General features: G+C 45.4%; 1 protein-coding gene across 1 annotated transcript in view; it reads right to left on the bottom strand.

The window, feature by feature from the left end:
• The window catches only part of KMT2E (lysine methyltransferase 2E (inactive)), a 109692-nt gene extending 93682 nt beyond the window's left edge, over positions 1 to 16010 (bottom strand). The window contains 1 exon segment of the mRNA XM_044280167.1: positions 15451 to 16010. The gene's annotated coding sequence lies outside the window, so the exon portion shown is untranslated.
• Positions 16011 to 16659: the final 649 nt, after the last annotated feature.

The raw sequence follows: 16659 nt of genomic DNA, 5'->3' as shown, positions 1-16659 counted from the left end.
GCCCGATTATAGGTCATCATATTTATATAGACGAGTCACATTATGACCACTTCCTAGTTTTGACGTCAGCAGCGCATAGCTCATAAAGGAAGTCACATGTGAGCTGGTTTGGTGGGTATACAGTATAAGGCTACTTAAACATTTGCGTCATGGACGGATCCGATCAAATAATACAACCGTCTGCATTAGTTCAGAACGGATTCGTTTGCATTATCTTTAACATAGCCAAGACGGATTCGTCTTTAACACCATTGAAAGTCAATGGAGGAGGGATCCGTTTTCTATTGTGCCAAATGGCATCAGTGACTTACATTGTGTGTCAGGATGGATCCGTTTGGCTCAGTTTCATCAGACAGACACCAAAACACTGCAAGCAGCATTTTGGTGTCATTCTCCAAAGCAGAATGGAGACTGAAATGATGCAAACTGATGCATTCTGAGTGGATCATTTTCCATTCAGAATGCAAACTGATCCGTTTTGGACCGCTTGTGAGAGCCCTGAACGAATCTCAAACGGAAAGCCAAAACACCAGTGTGAAAGTAGACTAAGATGTGTGATAGGCTGTCTGCAAACATATCCCTCGTTGCCATCACGGGACAATATATCAGTTACAAAATAAAAAGGAATGATTATTGGATTTTGGGCCATGGGTGGCAGCATTCCTGAAACAGCGCAGTTTGTGAATTGGTCTTGTGCTGACGTAGTGAAAGTGTATTGAGAATGGACAAATGGCACCCCTTTGAATAAGCAACGTGGAAAAGGCGGAAAGGCTACTACCAAAGTGAACCAGGGGCCTACCAGATGTGTTTAAAAGTGGACCCTACTGAGTATGGGGCTCCAAAAGCACCTGCACCTCTGCAGATTTCATCAGCAGAAAAGCCTTTTAACTTTCGCGGCCGAATTGGAATTCGACCTCTGTTGATTTGCAAAGGGTTGCCTTCTTAGATGGGCCACATCTTCGTCTTCATTGAGTGGATGGTGGATCCTCTGTTATCTGTATGTAGAGGTGCTGTCATTCTAATCCTGCCTGTATAAAAAGTAGATAATCCTGCCCTGCGCTCGCTCCGCTAATAGCCTGCTTACAACATTGGTACATGTCATTAAGGCCCCATGCACACGGCCGTGTTTCACAGCCGTGTGCGGGCCGTGGAACCGCGGCCTGGATCCCTCCTGAGAGCAGGAGCGCACGGCGTCACTGGTTGCTATGACGCCGTGCGCTCCCTGCTGCCGCCGCAATACAGTGCTACACTGGTATGATCTATACCAGTGTATTACTGTACTGTGCCGGCAGCACGGAGCGCACGGCGTCATAGCAACCAGTGACGCCGTGCGCTCCTGCTCTCAGGAGGGATACAGGCCGCGGTTCCACGGCCCGCACACGGCTGTGAAACACGGCCGTGTGCATGGGGCCTAACAGAGCAGAGTGAGCGAACAGGGCAGGAGCTCAGACAACACATTACTCCTCTGCCTGTGCCCGCTCTGCTAAAGCCTGAAATAGCCAATCAAGAACGGCAGCAGCGATGCTCTGGCCTGTACAGCGCAAAGTGGGGCTGCAGGGGAGTCCTAAAGCGCAAAAGGCACCTAAACTTCAGTTGCCATATGGTAAAAATAAACATATCATAAAAGTACAACTGTATGGCATTTACAATAAGTACACTTTAATGTTTACCTTTCTGTAAAAAAGGTGTCCAGTACTCTAACGGTGCATTCACACCAACAGATTATCTGACCAATTTCTGTCCAATCAGACCAATAGTTGGGTGTGTATCACAAAAGATCTGCGTGTCTAAACGGCCGTCGTTCGGCCGTGCCCGTATTGAATGGCTCTGCAATTCAATTTTTTGGGGAAATTGCGGCCCCTAATGCACGGAACGGCCGAACAACGGCCATGTGAATGAGTCCTAAGGTAAGACCACAAGGTCAGGTTTCCTGGTTTGGAAGCCAAAATCTGGAGTAGATCATAAAACTAGAGGAAGTATACAGGACAGATATGCATACGACTTGTTTTAATCATTTACTCCTGGTTTTGGCTTTCAAAACTGCATCAGAAAACGTGTGGTCATAGTCTAATGTGTTTCAATTGTATAAATGTGGGAAAGAAAACTAATATTGGTCCACAAATAAAATTCTGTGAAGTTTGTAATGTTATGTAAAATAAAAAATAATATATATATTTTTTTTTTGAATAGTTACACACAAAAAAAAAACTATAAAAAAAAAAAAAAAAAAAAAAAAAAAAACACACACAACTTTAGGTTTGACATTATGATTTAGGACTTTGATTGACAAGACCAGACAGAGCCAAAGCAGCCGTGAAGGGCACAGAAAGGAGTGGAGCTGGGTGCAACAAGAGCAATGGCGACGCCTCATTGCAGTAAAGGCCTAATGTGCACATAAAGAGAAACTATAACTCCGGAACCAGCGTTTTCATCAGGTGAATTAAGGTGGGATTACAAAGTCCGATATTCAGACAGATTGTCGGGAACAAATGTTCCTGACAATCTACCCCACTAAATGCGCCGCCGATCAACAGAAGAACAAGCAAAACGCTCATTTATCAGGTGATCCAGTCGTTCGTGAATGCACATCAATCATCATTTCTGGGCAGCAGATTGTGCGGTCTAAACAGTGATCTGCTGATCAGAAATATTGATTCTGTATGAGGATGAGGGACAGCAAGGTCTGAACAGGGCAGATATGATCAGGCTTGAAGTAATTCAAACAAAGAAGATCCAACAAGCAACGATGCAGCACCTGGTGCCGTTATTCCTCCTGGAAATCTATAAAGTAGTCTAATGAGAATTGGGTCTCTTTTACAAGGGCCAATAATTGAGACAGACAGATCCTGATAATTGCCCTGTGTAAGTGTGCAGTCCACATTTTTCAGTTGTTTGTGGACTGCACACTGCCCTGTGTAATCAATGAGAAGGACATTGATCAAATCACACACTTCAGTTTTGTGGCTTAAAAATGTCACAAGTCGTGTCTATTGCGGTGTTTGAGAATCCCCATGTTTCAAAGTGGTCTAGGTTTTAATGGACAATAGCGAGATCAGACCTGGATTATGTCTCATTTACTATGTGTGACTTTTGGCAAAAGTTGCAACTCCACGCTAGGCAACCTCCCAGTGTAATTTTACATATATAGGTGTACATCACATAGCAATCATGCCAAATATAGTATTAAGGTGCAACATGTCAAACTTGGCGCAGACACACAAAGCAAAGAGACTTAACTCCTTAGGGACCCTGGGATTTTCCATTTTTGCGCTTTCGTTTTTCACTCCCCACCTTCCCATAGTCCTTTTTTATTTTTCCATTCACATAGCCTTATGAAGGCTTATTTTTTGAGGGACAAGTTAGCTTTAGGCGATATACCGGTGTTCATGATATACTGTGGTATTAAAAAATGGCGATATCGCTGTTTCCTAATTACCGCAGTATTTTGTGACGTCGCCAAAGCGGTCATGTGCGCTGACCGCTTCAAAAAACTGCATACGAGGCCGCCCGCCCCTGCATCATTACACACCAATTGCTTCCCGCAGCGGCCGACCACGCCCCTCCTCGCTTGCTCCCATGGTGCAGTCTCCGCCCACCGACATCAAATTTCGGGATCAGATGACGCCCAGGCTGAGCAGCGCACGAGTGGCGGGAAAGTCAGAAGTTGAACTTTATCACAGCTGCCGGACGGGCAGCTATTAAAGGTGTATGTCTTCTGTCCGACCTTGGCCTACTCAGTCGTCAGTCCTTCATGCCTGCCTGCCTGCAATGTAACTAGCTGCATGCTCCGCACTGCACATTGAAATAGCAGCCAGCAGGCAGGCAATGAGCCATCACGAGTCCCTCCCTCCCTCCCCCATGACCAACAAGAAGGAATTACTGTATGGTGGTGGCAGGCAGGTCACACAGGTGGCCACACAGGGGGGGGGCAGCACCTTGCGGCTACTGCCCCTGATACTGTAATGTCTCCTTTTGTGGCTGCTGCCCCGGCGAACACTGCCATACAGTGTGACAATGTCTCCAAGTTGTGGCTGCCTGGCCGCTGCCCTCATATGTCCCCTTGTGGCTGCCCCCCCATACAGTATAACATCCCCTTGTGTTTCTTTTAAACGGGTATTTATAGCGATCGTTATTGCGATAAATTTCTTAATATCGTCTGAATATTTTTGATATCGACCAACCCTAGGACAAGTTGTACTTTCTAATGGAACCATTTATGGTTGCACACCATGTAGTAGAAAGCGGGGGGGGAATTCCAAATGGGTTAGAATTAGGAAAGAAAAACGCAATTCTGATAAAAGGTTTTTATTATTATTTTCCCTTTTTTCACTGTACACTATTGCGGTAAAATTGACCTGTTATCTTCATTCTCCAGGTCAGTAAGGTAACAACGATACCACACTTGTATCATTTTTCTTGCGTTTTAATACTGAAAAAAATAATTTAACCTTTGAGGAAAAAATAAAAGATTTTCATAACCATATTCTGACCCCTATAACTTTTTTGTAGTTATGTGTACAGTTTTTGCGGGACGATCTGTTCTTTTCAGTGATACAAATTTTAAGTGTGTGCGACTTTTTGATCACTTTTTATAAAAAAAAAAAAATATATATATATATATATAAAATTATTGGGCAGTTGAAGTGACAAAAAAAATGGCAAATTGGCAGTTTTTATTCCCCCCCCCCCCCCCCCCCCCCGCTACGCCATTTGCCGTATGCCATTAATAGTTATATTTTAATAGCATAGCTTATTTGAACTTTTAGGTATATATTTGTAAAAAACTTTTTTTTTTTTTACTTTTTTGTCATCTAGGGTGACAATAACTGGCAATCATTTGATTGCCCATAGGATTAAGTGATGGCTAAATAGCCATCATTGAAGACTTCATTTGCACTATACCAATACAAGGCCTGCATTGATATATACATCTAATTGACTCTGAAGCCTGCATGAGGCTTCGGTCAATTAGCGCAAGGTAACAGGTTCCCCGATCTCAGCCAGGGAACGCCGTTACCGGACCAGAAGCGTGCGACTTAAAGTTCCGGTCTGCGCAGATGCCGTGGTCACATTTGACCACAGCATCTGAAGGGCAAGATGTTTGCGATCAGATTAGGGATTAGGGATTAGGGGGGAGGGAGGGGAGGGTTTTCTAAATGAAAGAAAAGATGAATTGAATATATTATAATTATATATAATTAGTTGGGACACTAAGAATTGAGAGATTGTAAAAATGTCTGTAAAAAATGTTTTTGTAGTGTTTTTCCAATAAATTTTTGTTGAAGAAAAAAAAAAAAAAAAAAAAAAAAAAAAACAAGATGTTTGCGATCAGCCTTATGGCTGATCGCATACATGTGCTGCGGATGTCTGCTATTTAAAATAGCAAAAACCCTGCGGCTAAGGTGCCCCCTGCACGTGCGAGAGGGCACCATGTTTAGGGACCGGACCTGTGACGTACATGTATGTCATGATTGTTCCTTAAAGGGTTAAAAATTACTCAATCAACTGCTAATGATAAATGCCCTCTTTAACCCGTGGAGTGTTCTTCAATTTCAGGTTCTTTTTTTTACTCCCTGCCTTTCCAGGGTTATAACTTTTTTACTTTTCTGTTCACATAGCTGTATGAGGGCTTTTTTTGTGTACTTTCTAATGGCTGCATTTGATATTGCATACAATGTAGTGGGGAACTGGAAAAAAAAAAAATATATATATATCTACCGCATTTTTCACCCCATAAGACGGATTTTCCCTCCCAAAAGTGGTGGGAAAATGCCCTTGCGTCTTATGGGGTGACTACTAATGAGCCGCTTCCATTATGGAAGCGCTCATTAGTATCGGAGGACCAGGAAGCGGTGAAGGCTCTGTACTCACCGCTTTCTGATCCTCAGCTGTGAAGTCTGCGCACAACGCGAGTGCGTTCTGATCTCACGCTGAGCGCAGCCTTCACAACAGCCGGCGGCAAGATGAAGAGGATCGCGCTGTGGATGAGGAGTGGCGGAGTCCAGGAGCAGGAGAGCCAAGTGTTTTTTTATTTTGTGATCTGAGGCTGATGGGGCTGAAATATCACTACTGGGGCTGATAGGAGGCATTGGGCTCTGATCTGAGGTCTTATTAACATTGGGGATCTGATTGGGGCGGTCAGATGAGGTCTGATTAATATTGGGGGTCCGACTGCTGATCTGAGGTCTAATGAAAATAATTTGCCTCATCATCTTCCTCTAAAACCAAAGTGCGTCTTATTGGCCTGTGCGTCTTATAGGGCAAAAATACAGTAAATGGGGGCACAATTTTGACACAGTTTTATGGGCTTGGTCTTTATGGTGTTCCCTATGCATTAAAACTGACCTGTTAGGGCTTTTTCACACAAGCGAGTCCATTGTGGGAATCACGCTCCATGTGTGATCCTCCGCTCTGGACTTGCAGGAGCGCGCGGCATTATCATGATTTATAATGCTATGTGCCTCTGCTTGACCTTATTTCTACAGAATCATACTGACAGCTTTAGGTCACTATGATTCTGTGGAAAAAAGGCCATGCAGAGACACATAGCATTATAAATCATGATAAAGCCGTGCACTCCGGCAAGTCCAGAAACATCGTGTGAAACAGCCCTTACTTTCAATCTCCAGGTCAGTATTATTACGGCAATACAACATTTGTATCGTTTTTCTTGCGGTTTAATACTGAAAAAATAAAAACCTTTAAAAACCTGACCCCTATAACTTTGTTGCAGTTATATTTACAGAGCTGTATGAGGGCTCATCATCCTGAGTAAAGCCTCATTCACACGTCCGTGTTCTCCCCATTTATTTTAATGTGTTTTAGCACGGATGAATGCTCTATTTTGTCTATGTTCACGGATCCATCACGCCCATTATAATCTATGGGTCAGTGAAAAACAGATGCCATCCATATTTCATGGATTATTAGAAAAAGAGCTTTGAAAATAATTTTTCAGCTGTGCAGTGTCAGTGAAACACGGATGACACACGGACAGCAAAAAAACTGACACACGGACCCAACACAGATCCTTTACAGGTGCATCATTGACCACCTTCTCTCGGATTTGAGCATAGACACGGACGTGTGAATGAGGCTTTAGGCGGTTGCACCCCATGTAGCTGCCTCCCAACAGGGCCTGCACAGGAGGGCCACCATCAAGGTCTTAGACTGTCTAATCCTTCACTACAGAGAGAGAAAAATGGCAAGCCTGTCAGATCTCAGAAACCACAGGATATGACGAGGGTTTTGTCATGTATTGCTTATCACTTTAGTACATCAGACTACATAAGAAACTTGCAGCAACATCATACACGCCATATTTAGTCCTCATGCACACGATCGTGGTGTGTTTTGCAGTCCGCAAGTTGAGGATCCGCAAAACACAGATGGAGCCTGTGCGCGTTCCACAATTCCAAAGCCTTTAATATAAATGCCTATTCTTGTCAGCAAAGCGTGGAAAAGAATAGGACAATGTTATATTTTTTTGCGAGGCCACGGAACGGAGCAACGGATGCGGACAGCACACACTGAAGTGAATGGGTCAGCATCCGAGCCGCAAAAACTGCGGCTCAGATGCGGTCCCGAACAACGGTCGTGTGCACGAGGCTTTACAGATATACTCTTAAATGTGTTAGAGTACAGCTACACTGTTCATGGCCAGGATCGCAGAGTAGCAGTGATCCCACAGAAATTAATGGGATCTCCGTGCCAGTTGCAAGGAAGCCAACACTGTGAATTTCTTGCAACTGGTGTTGCGATCCCATTCCTGTATAGTCAAACCCTAAATGTTTGGCTGAGGACCCAAATTTGAAGAATCAAACAACTAGATTAACAAGACATACACACCTACTATTGTTCACAAGGCATTACACAGTTTAGAGGTATCAGAGCAGCCTAGTAAGCACCTACATTCAGCAAATATGTATAACAGCATATTGCAGTACAAGACATAAGGCAAAGCGTTTCGCTAACCAATCAAAACAGACGTCAGATTATTCTCAACAATGCTTATGGACATAGACATATTACAGCTCCGGAAACCAGAGATGTCCAAAGTGTGACAGGGCACCTACAAAGATCTCAACTGGATACCTGAAATGGCAGACAGAAAAATACTAAACTGGGACTGGCAAACAGTAATGTGTACAGCGAAACCACAGCAAACACAGAAACCACATCTTCTGGAAGTTTGTTCCAAGCTTCAACCAATCTTTCAGTAAAATAACATTTCCTGATGTTGCTCCTGATCTTACCGCCCTGCCCTCCCGTCTTGTATTTAGCTTTTTATTGAGAACACTTCCCCCTTGAACCTTAAACCTTTAAAAAAGTTGTCTCACTTCAGTAAGTGGCATTTATCATGTAGAGAAAGGTAATACAAGGCAGTTACTAATTTATTGTCCATATTGCTTCCTTTGCTGGCTGGATTAATTTTTCCCCCATCACATTATACACTGTTCGTTTCCATGGTTACAGACTACCCTGCAATCCATCAGTGGTGGTCATGCTTGCACAATATAGAAAAAAAAAAAAAAAAAAACACTAGTATATGTGAGCTCCTATAGTCCCGGCCACCGTTGTAGTAGAGTGGCCAGGAGCTCCGTACACTCGCCTTTGGTGCGGAATGGAGGCAGAACGGAGCCAAACTGATGCATTCTGAGCAGATTCCTGTGCATTCAGAATGCATTAAGGGCAAAACTGATCTGTTTTGGACAGCTTGTGAGAGCCCTGAAAGGATCTCCCAAACGGAAACCAAAACACCAGTATGAAAGTAGCCTTAGAATGTATTGGCTACTGCTCCATACAGCAGTGGATCGAAGTTTTATGTGAATTGACTTTGGATGTTTCATCCAAAGTCGATTCGCTTTCCCCTAGACATACGTATTCAGGCCCTTTGCAATGACACTGGACATTTAGCTCTGATTGGCCTCACATTTCTCTTGATTATCTTTGAGATTTTTCTACGCCCTAATTGGAGTTACTGTGGTAAATTCTGCCAAATTGATTTGGAAAGCACCCCTGTGAGGTCTTATCATAGCAAAAACTAAGTCATGAGGAGAAAATACATTTCCTGCTTTCAGAGACTGTTTGGAGGTGCAGAACTGAAGAACAGTATAAAAAAAAATTAAAATATTATGGTGCATTGAAAGTTACCAAGAGCACTGTAACCTACATAATTATTACATGGAGGAAGAGGTGGAAAGGGCCTTGGCACAAGAAGAGTGGTCACTACGGCTGCAGTATTCCACCAACCTGGGTTTTATGGTAGAGTGGCCAGAAAGAAGCCTCTTCTCAGTAAAAAGACACTTGAAAGTTTGCAGAAAAAGAAAAACACTTAAAAGACTGTCAGACTGTGAGAAACAATGTTCCCTGGTGTGATCAAACCAAGATTGAACTTTTTGCCCTCGATTCTAAGGCCCCTTGCACACAAACGACTTTTCCACACGGGTGAACGCATAGCACCCGCACTGAATCCTGACCCATTCATTTCAATAGGTCTGTGTACATGAGTCTTCCCCCCCCCCCCCCCCACATCAGTTCTACGTTGCGTGAAAAACACAGCATGTTCTATAATCAGCGTTTTTCACGCAGCCCTGGCCTCATAGAAGTGAATGGGGTTTTAGTGAAAAAAGCACTGCATTCGGAAGTGCTAATGCAGTGCGTTTTTCACTGATGGTTGCTAAGAGATGTTGTTTGTAAACCTTAAGTTTTTTTTATTGCGCGCGTGAAAAACGCATCAAAACACATTGCACCCGCGCAGAAAAAACTGAACGCAATCGCAGACAAAACTTGCTTGCAAAAAGGTGCAAGTTTCACTGAACGCACCTGGACCTAATCCATCACGCTCGTGTGAAAGAGGCCTAAATGTCATGTTTGGAGGAAGCCAGGAATTGCCCATTACCATCCCTATAGTGAAGCATGGTAGTAGCAGCACCATGCTACGGGTGGTTTTCTAGAGCTGGAACAGAATGAATGGTCCGAGTTGAGGAAAACTGAATGGAGTGAAGTACAGAGATATTCTTAATGAAAACCGGGTCCAATGTGCTCTGGACCTCAGACTGGGCCAAAGGTTTACCTGCCAACAAAACTGATATTTCACTGCCTGTATCTGGACGGTAAAAAACAAAAAATGTTTATTAACTTAGAAGAAGATAAAACTTGGGCTATACCCCATGACAAGTACCACATCCATGAGCCAACAAGACAATGACCCTAAGCACACAGGAGTGGCTTAGGAAGTGTTTGGTGAAGAACCAGGATTAGAATGGTCACCTAGAGCATGAAAACAAAGGTAACATAGCGAGACCACAACTTAACTTCAGTCACGGAAATTCAGCAGTGGGTTTCTCTGAAATATGGCACCATAAATTAACGGCTGAAATGGGCTTGTTTTAGTGGCAACATTACTGTAGGAACTACAGAGGGTCTTCAGAAATCGATATGCTGCAGACTGAAAACCCAGTTACAAGTCAGTTTATACTGAGGGTTTTTCCACGACATGTGGTTGAGATTAGGGCTGCAACGATTAATCGATGTAATCGATTATATTCGATAACTGGATTCGTTGTCGACGAATCCAGTTATCGAATAATCGCCGATTCGTTGCTATGCGGGCGGGCGCTGCATCTTTATTTTACCTTTTTACAATGACGCTCCCGCTCCTGTAACAGCCAGGCAGAGCGGACGGCGGCGTAACGTCACTCAATCACGTGACGCGCCTGCTCCGCCTCCTTCATTCATGAAGTGGGCGGAGCAGGCGCGTCACGTGATTGAGTGACGTTACGCCGCCGTCCGCTCTGCCTGGCTGTTACAGGAGCGGGAGCGTCATTGTAAAAAGGTAAAATAAAGATGCAAGCGCCGGGGCTGTTAGGGGGAAGGGGGGTCTGTGTATAGCACTGCTATGGGGAGGGGGGAGGATCTGTCTATAGCACTGCTATGGGGAGGAGGGGGGGTCTGTGTATGGCACTGCTATGGGGAGGGGGGTCTGTGCACTGTTATGAGGAAAGGGATCTGTATCTGTGCACTGTTATGCCCATAACAGTGCACATATCCCCCTCTCCATAACTACGCCGTCCACAGATCCCCCATAATAGTGTCGTCCACAGATCCCCCATAATAGTGTCGTCCACAGATCCCCCATAATAGTGTCGTCCACAGATCCCCCATAAACGCCGTCCACAGATCCCCCATAAACGCCGTCCACAGATCCCCCATAAACGCCGTCCACAGATCCCCCATAAACGCCGTCCACAGATCCCCCATAAACGCCGTCCACAGATCCCCCATAAACGCCGTCCACAGATCCCCCATAAGTGTCGTCCACAGATCCCCCCATAAGTGTCGTCCACAGATCCCCCCATAAGTGTCGTCCACAGATCCCCCCATAAGTGTCGTCCACAGATCCCCCCATAAGTGTCGTCCACAGATCCCCCATAAGTGTCGTCCACAGATCCCCCATAAGTGTCGTCCACAGATCCCCCATAAGTGTCGTCCACAGATCCCCCATAAGTGTCGTCCACAGATCCCCCATAAGTGTCGTCCACAATTTGTTTTAATATGGCCTTTGAACATAATTTTTCAAGTAAGATCATATAAACCTCTGTTTTGTAATTTTGTCGTTTTTCCCGATTAATCGTAGAAATTAATCGGCAACTAATCGATTATTCAAATAATCGTTAGCTGCAGCCCTAGTTGAGATTTTTGAAAAATCTCATCCACTTCACTGATGCTACAACGTGCCAACAGAATCGCAGCTGCAAATCTGCCAAATTTACGGCACATGGGAACTTTCTAAAATTCACGTCTCAAAATCAAACCAAATTAGCTTGTTGGACTGGGAGATTGTTGTGTTAGGTTTCCTATGTCCCTTGTCAAAACGAATAGCATATCCTAAGCACTATAGTACCCAGTTTAAAGGGAAATAAAAAAGGGAGCTGGTGAACAGAGCTTTATTCAGACTTAAAGGGCTTCTGTCAGCCCACTAAACCCCTTTTTTTTTCCCCGTTAATATTAATCCCTACACTGCAAGCTCCCTGTACATATGCTAAATATTAATTTTCGTTCAGTAGATATTGTTAAAAATCAAGTTTTATCATATGTAAATTACCTTGCTACCAGCAAGTAGGGCGGCTACTTGCTGGTAGCAGCCGCATCCTCCTCTCATCATGACGCCCCCTCCGCCGTTTGATTGACAGGGCCAGGGAACGGGTTCGTTCTCTGCTGGCCCTGTTCGAATTCAAAATATCGCGCCTGCGCCGTACCTTTCTTTAATCGGTGCAGGCGCACTGAGAGGCGGCCTCTCTCCCGGCCGCTCCATCCTCAATGCGCCTGCGCCGATGACGTCATATCTACACCCGGCGCAGGCGCATTGAGGATGGAGCGGCCGGGAGAGAGGCCGCCTCTCAGTGCGCCTGCACCGATTAAAGAAAGGTACGGCGCAGGCGCAATATTTTTGAGGTGTTAAAAAATAAAAAAAACATAACTCACCTCATCTACTTGTTCGCTCAGATGGCAACGTCTTCTTTCTTCTTCGAGGACCTGCCAAAAGACCTTTAATGACGTAATCGCGCTCACTGTGTTGAGCGTGGTGACGCCAGTGCAGGTCCTGCTGAATGAAGATAATACAGTACATTGACTAATCAATTTACTAACATCATCTCCTAGCAACCATGCATGAAAAATCACATTGCATCCGCACTTGCTTGCGATTTTCACGCAGCCCCATTCATTTCTATGTGGCCTGCGTTGCATGAAAAATGCAAAATCTAGAACATGCTGCGATTTTCATGCAATCCACAAGTGATGCGTGAAAATCACCTCTCAGCTGCACAGCCCCATTGAAGTGAATTTTCACACTAGCGTTATTCTTTTCTGGTATTGAAATCTGGTAAAGGGTCTCAATACCAGAAAAAAAAACGCATCAGTTTTGTCCTAATGTATTCTGCATGGAAAGCAATCCGTTCAGTATGCATCAGGATGTCTACCATTCCGTCTCTTGTACGATATTTAACCGGACAAAATCCCAGAACAATACCGCACTTGCCAGATCCTGCATTAATTTCCATAGAGATGTATTAACGCCGGATCCAGTACCAAGTGTTCCTGAAATAGCATTGCTGGTTCTGGTTTTCCGGTCTGCGCATGCACCAGGATATAGGAGTAGCGGGTTTCTCTTTAGATCTTTGAAAAACGGAAGTACCCTTAAAAGGGGGATGTCTCATTTTAGCAAGTGACATTTATCATGTACACAAAAAGGTAATACAAGGCACTTACTATGTATGGTGATTGTTCATATTGCTTCCTTTGCATTATACACTGCTCGTATCCAGGGGTTATGACTACCACTGCAGACCAGATACCAGGATGGGAGCGTGCCTTCCCAAGATCGCAGCCACCAGAGGGGTCATCTCATTTTGCTATAGTGTACAAGCATGACCACCACTGCTGGATTGAGGTGGTCGTTACCCTTGGATGTCATGTGATGGAAAAAGTGATTCAAGCCAGCAAAGGAAGCAATATGGACAATCACAATGCATTAGTAAGTGCCTTGTAGTAACTTTCTCTACATGATAAATGCCATTTGCTGAAGTGAGACAAACCCTTTAAATAAAAGGTCTCTGATGCTGAAATTCTGTGACTATAAATTAAGAAGCTTCACACCAACAAAAACAAAGAATATCAGGAAGTGAGGCGTGTAAACACCAATCCTAGGGATATTACATAAGGGCGGCGAAGCACTGTGTAATGTCCTCCAGACGAGAAGGGGTTAAAGCAGAGCAGGAAGACAATATACACAGGAGTATATACACTCCCTCATCACCGCCCCCCTGCCTCTACAGCAATCCTGCTAAGCTTTAATTCCAGGTTGAAGCAGCTAGTTCTAGGGTTAAGCCAGCTGTTTCCCGACTAAAAGGGCCAGTTCTAGGTAAATTACACAGAAATCAACTCCCTTCCGGACCTTTAAATCCGCTTATAGCACACAAGGCCACCGCGTAAGAGCTACAGCAATAAAAGCATTATTTGCAGAAAACTCTCCTTAAATACATGTGTGTGCTGCAGACATACATTGTGCATGGGGTGCGGAGAACCCGAGGTGATTAGATTACAACATCAGCCTGAGGCCGCCATTTTTAGCCTCTCCAAAAAGGACAAAAGAGGGACATACCAACAACAAATGATCAGTCACCCCGTAAGTAAAATCGCTCCTCGTTTCTACCCAGGTCTCTCGTACTGACAGGACCAGTGGGTGGAAAGGATCCTCCAGTCAGTATTATTTGAGGGAAAACCAAGTTATCCCAGGAAACAACCCGACGGACGCTCCCAATGCACATATGGGAAGGACAACGTATTCCGCATGACAGAGGAGGAGCACACGCACATCATACAATGTACATATGCCCTCAGCCCGTGTGCGGACAGCATCTCCTAGCAGGGAAGCATGGTGCCCCCGTCCTTTGTGTGCTGGTGTTGTGTCTGAGCTGGCCTGTCTTGCACAGGGTCGCTTGTTCCTCCCCCATCCATGTCTGCAGCCTGTGAGCAGAAAGCCCTGGGAAGACCTACAGCTTTGCAGAGGGTGTGAGGCTATACACACACACCAGCCATCCCCAGCATCATATCCACTGGATTTTTTTTGGTTTTGGTTTTTCCCCCTTTAGCACACGCACACGCACACAACCAAATCGGTCTGCCATATTCACGCCAGGATCACTCAATTCTGCAGATAGGTTCAAGGACTTCCTCCGCTCAACTATAAGCGCAACCTAAAAGATAGAGAAGCAGACGGCCATAGATAGACGCTGTATACACCGCACAGTACCAGAAGGGTGTCCAATACGTCTGCTAAAAGAGAGATCAGATATAGAGAAGCAGGCGGCCATAGATAGACGCTGTATACACCGCACAGTACCAGAAGGGTGTCCAATACGTCTGCTAAAAGAGATCAGATAGAGAAGCAGGCGGCCATAGACGCTGTATACACCGCACAGTACCAGAAGGGAGTCCAATACGTCTGCTAAAAGAGATCAGATATAGAGAAGCAGGCGCTGTATACACCGCACAGCACCTATACATCTGCATTCACTACCAGGTTCTGCCACATTAACAATTTATGAAGCTGCATTACTATTACCACAAACCTAGTGGAATACAGCAATGTGCAGGTTAAAGCAAGAGGCCTGAAAAGGGGGCAAGAAGGGTTAATGGTGAGCATCCTTCAGTCAGAAAGAAAACCCAGAGGAAAGCAATGCACTGAGCCTGCCCACCCCCCTGCCAGAGCCAGCTATGTGGACCAGAAACCCCGCCATATTAATCCAGCCTGACCCTTTCCTAGCAGGCTGGGAGGTTTTTCACACCCACCTCAGTATTTACACACACAGGGCTGGAGCCCTGCAATTAGCATGCTGCAAACACAGACAGGTGGAAGAAAACGTCAAAAGCCGCACAATAACTTACCTCCAACGTGCCAAAGCCAGGAAACAGGACACCGAAAACGGAAAACGTAAATGCACCCCCTCCCTAACGGGTGATCTTAATGGCCGCTAACGTGAGACCTAAATCCTATTACTACAAGCGATCCCTCCCAGCAGCTTGAAGGGTGACAGGAAAAGCGACGTCAGAAGCAGCCCCGGGGACCGTTAGGAAGATGTACGGAACTGACTGAAAGCAAGCGGAGCTGCTCTGACTGAAAAAATCTAGAAATGACGGCCGGAGAAAAGAGGTATAAAGGTGTTTGCAGTGCCTAAGCTGACTGCAGCTCCAATGTGTACAAACCCCGCTCCTCCCGTGTCTCAGCCTACGCTGGCTCTATGTCACTGCCTCTCTCTGGAAAATGGCGTCGGATGCTCGCACGGGGTTTCCTAACCCTGCTGCCACGGACTCAATACAAGACTGTTGCGGGTGTGGAAGGGCCCCAGCAGCGTCCTGTGCCCACAAGCAAAATGGCGACGCGTGCACCAAAGCGTACACCATTTTGCTTGTGGGCACCAGCTTGCCCTTGCATAGCGGCACGCCCTCTTCACATTAGGAATGCATAGAGAAAGTGAACGTCCGTGCCCTGTTATGTAATGGCGAACCCGTGCATTTCGTGTGGGTGGGTGAGGGGTGAAGAAAAGAAAAAAAAAAGTCTCTGCAACGAAGGTGGAGTTATGGACTGAAAGGAAGGTGTAGACATGTTGAGAGAGAGAGAGATTCAGGCGTAAATACCACGGCCAGCATATCTAAGGTTCTTCAGCTGCGGGGATACTGAGCGAGACCCGCCATGTTGTCGTGTACAGTGAAGTATGCAGTCTAGAAGCGTTGTGTGAATAAATGGTCACAGCCTGTCGTTTTACGTCAGTTTATTTTTGTGGTGGCAGAGCTCAGGTTGGTATAGAGCTAACGGACGGCGCGCTCGTTTTGTTATTCGTGGCCTCGCTGGGTGAGCTCCGCAGAAGGTGGGTGTGAGAGACAACAGGAATGTCTCTGGAAATGGGTGGGTATACGGCTATACAAGGTCTCTAGCTAGTCCTCTGCTTGCTCTAATTGGGGAAGATGGAGGCGGTTCCTCCACAAGCTCTGCTCTTATCACCATGGTGTTCTCTTGGCTGAGGGAGAGACGCCGTCGGGGTCTCCATGCAGCTGGAGCAGGGGCTGCTTTACGACAGTGCGCAGCCGCGAAGCTCT

This window comes from Bufo gargarizans, chromosome 2, assembly GCF_014858855.1.
Source record: "Bufo gargarizans isolate SCDJY-AF-19 chromosome 2, ASM1485885v1, whole genome shotgun sequence".
Classification (NCBI taxonomy): domain Eukaryota; kingdom Metazoa; phylum Chordata; class Amphibia; order Anura; family Bufonidae; genus Bufo; species Bufo gargarizans.
This window is presented reverse-complemented; position numbering and strand designations above follow the sequence as displayed.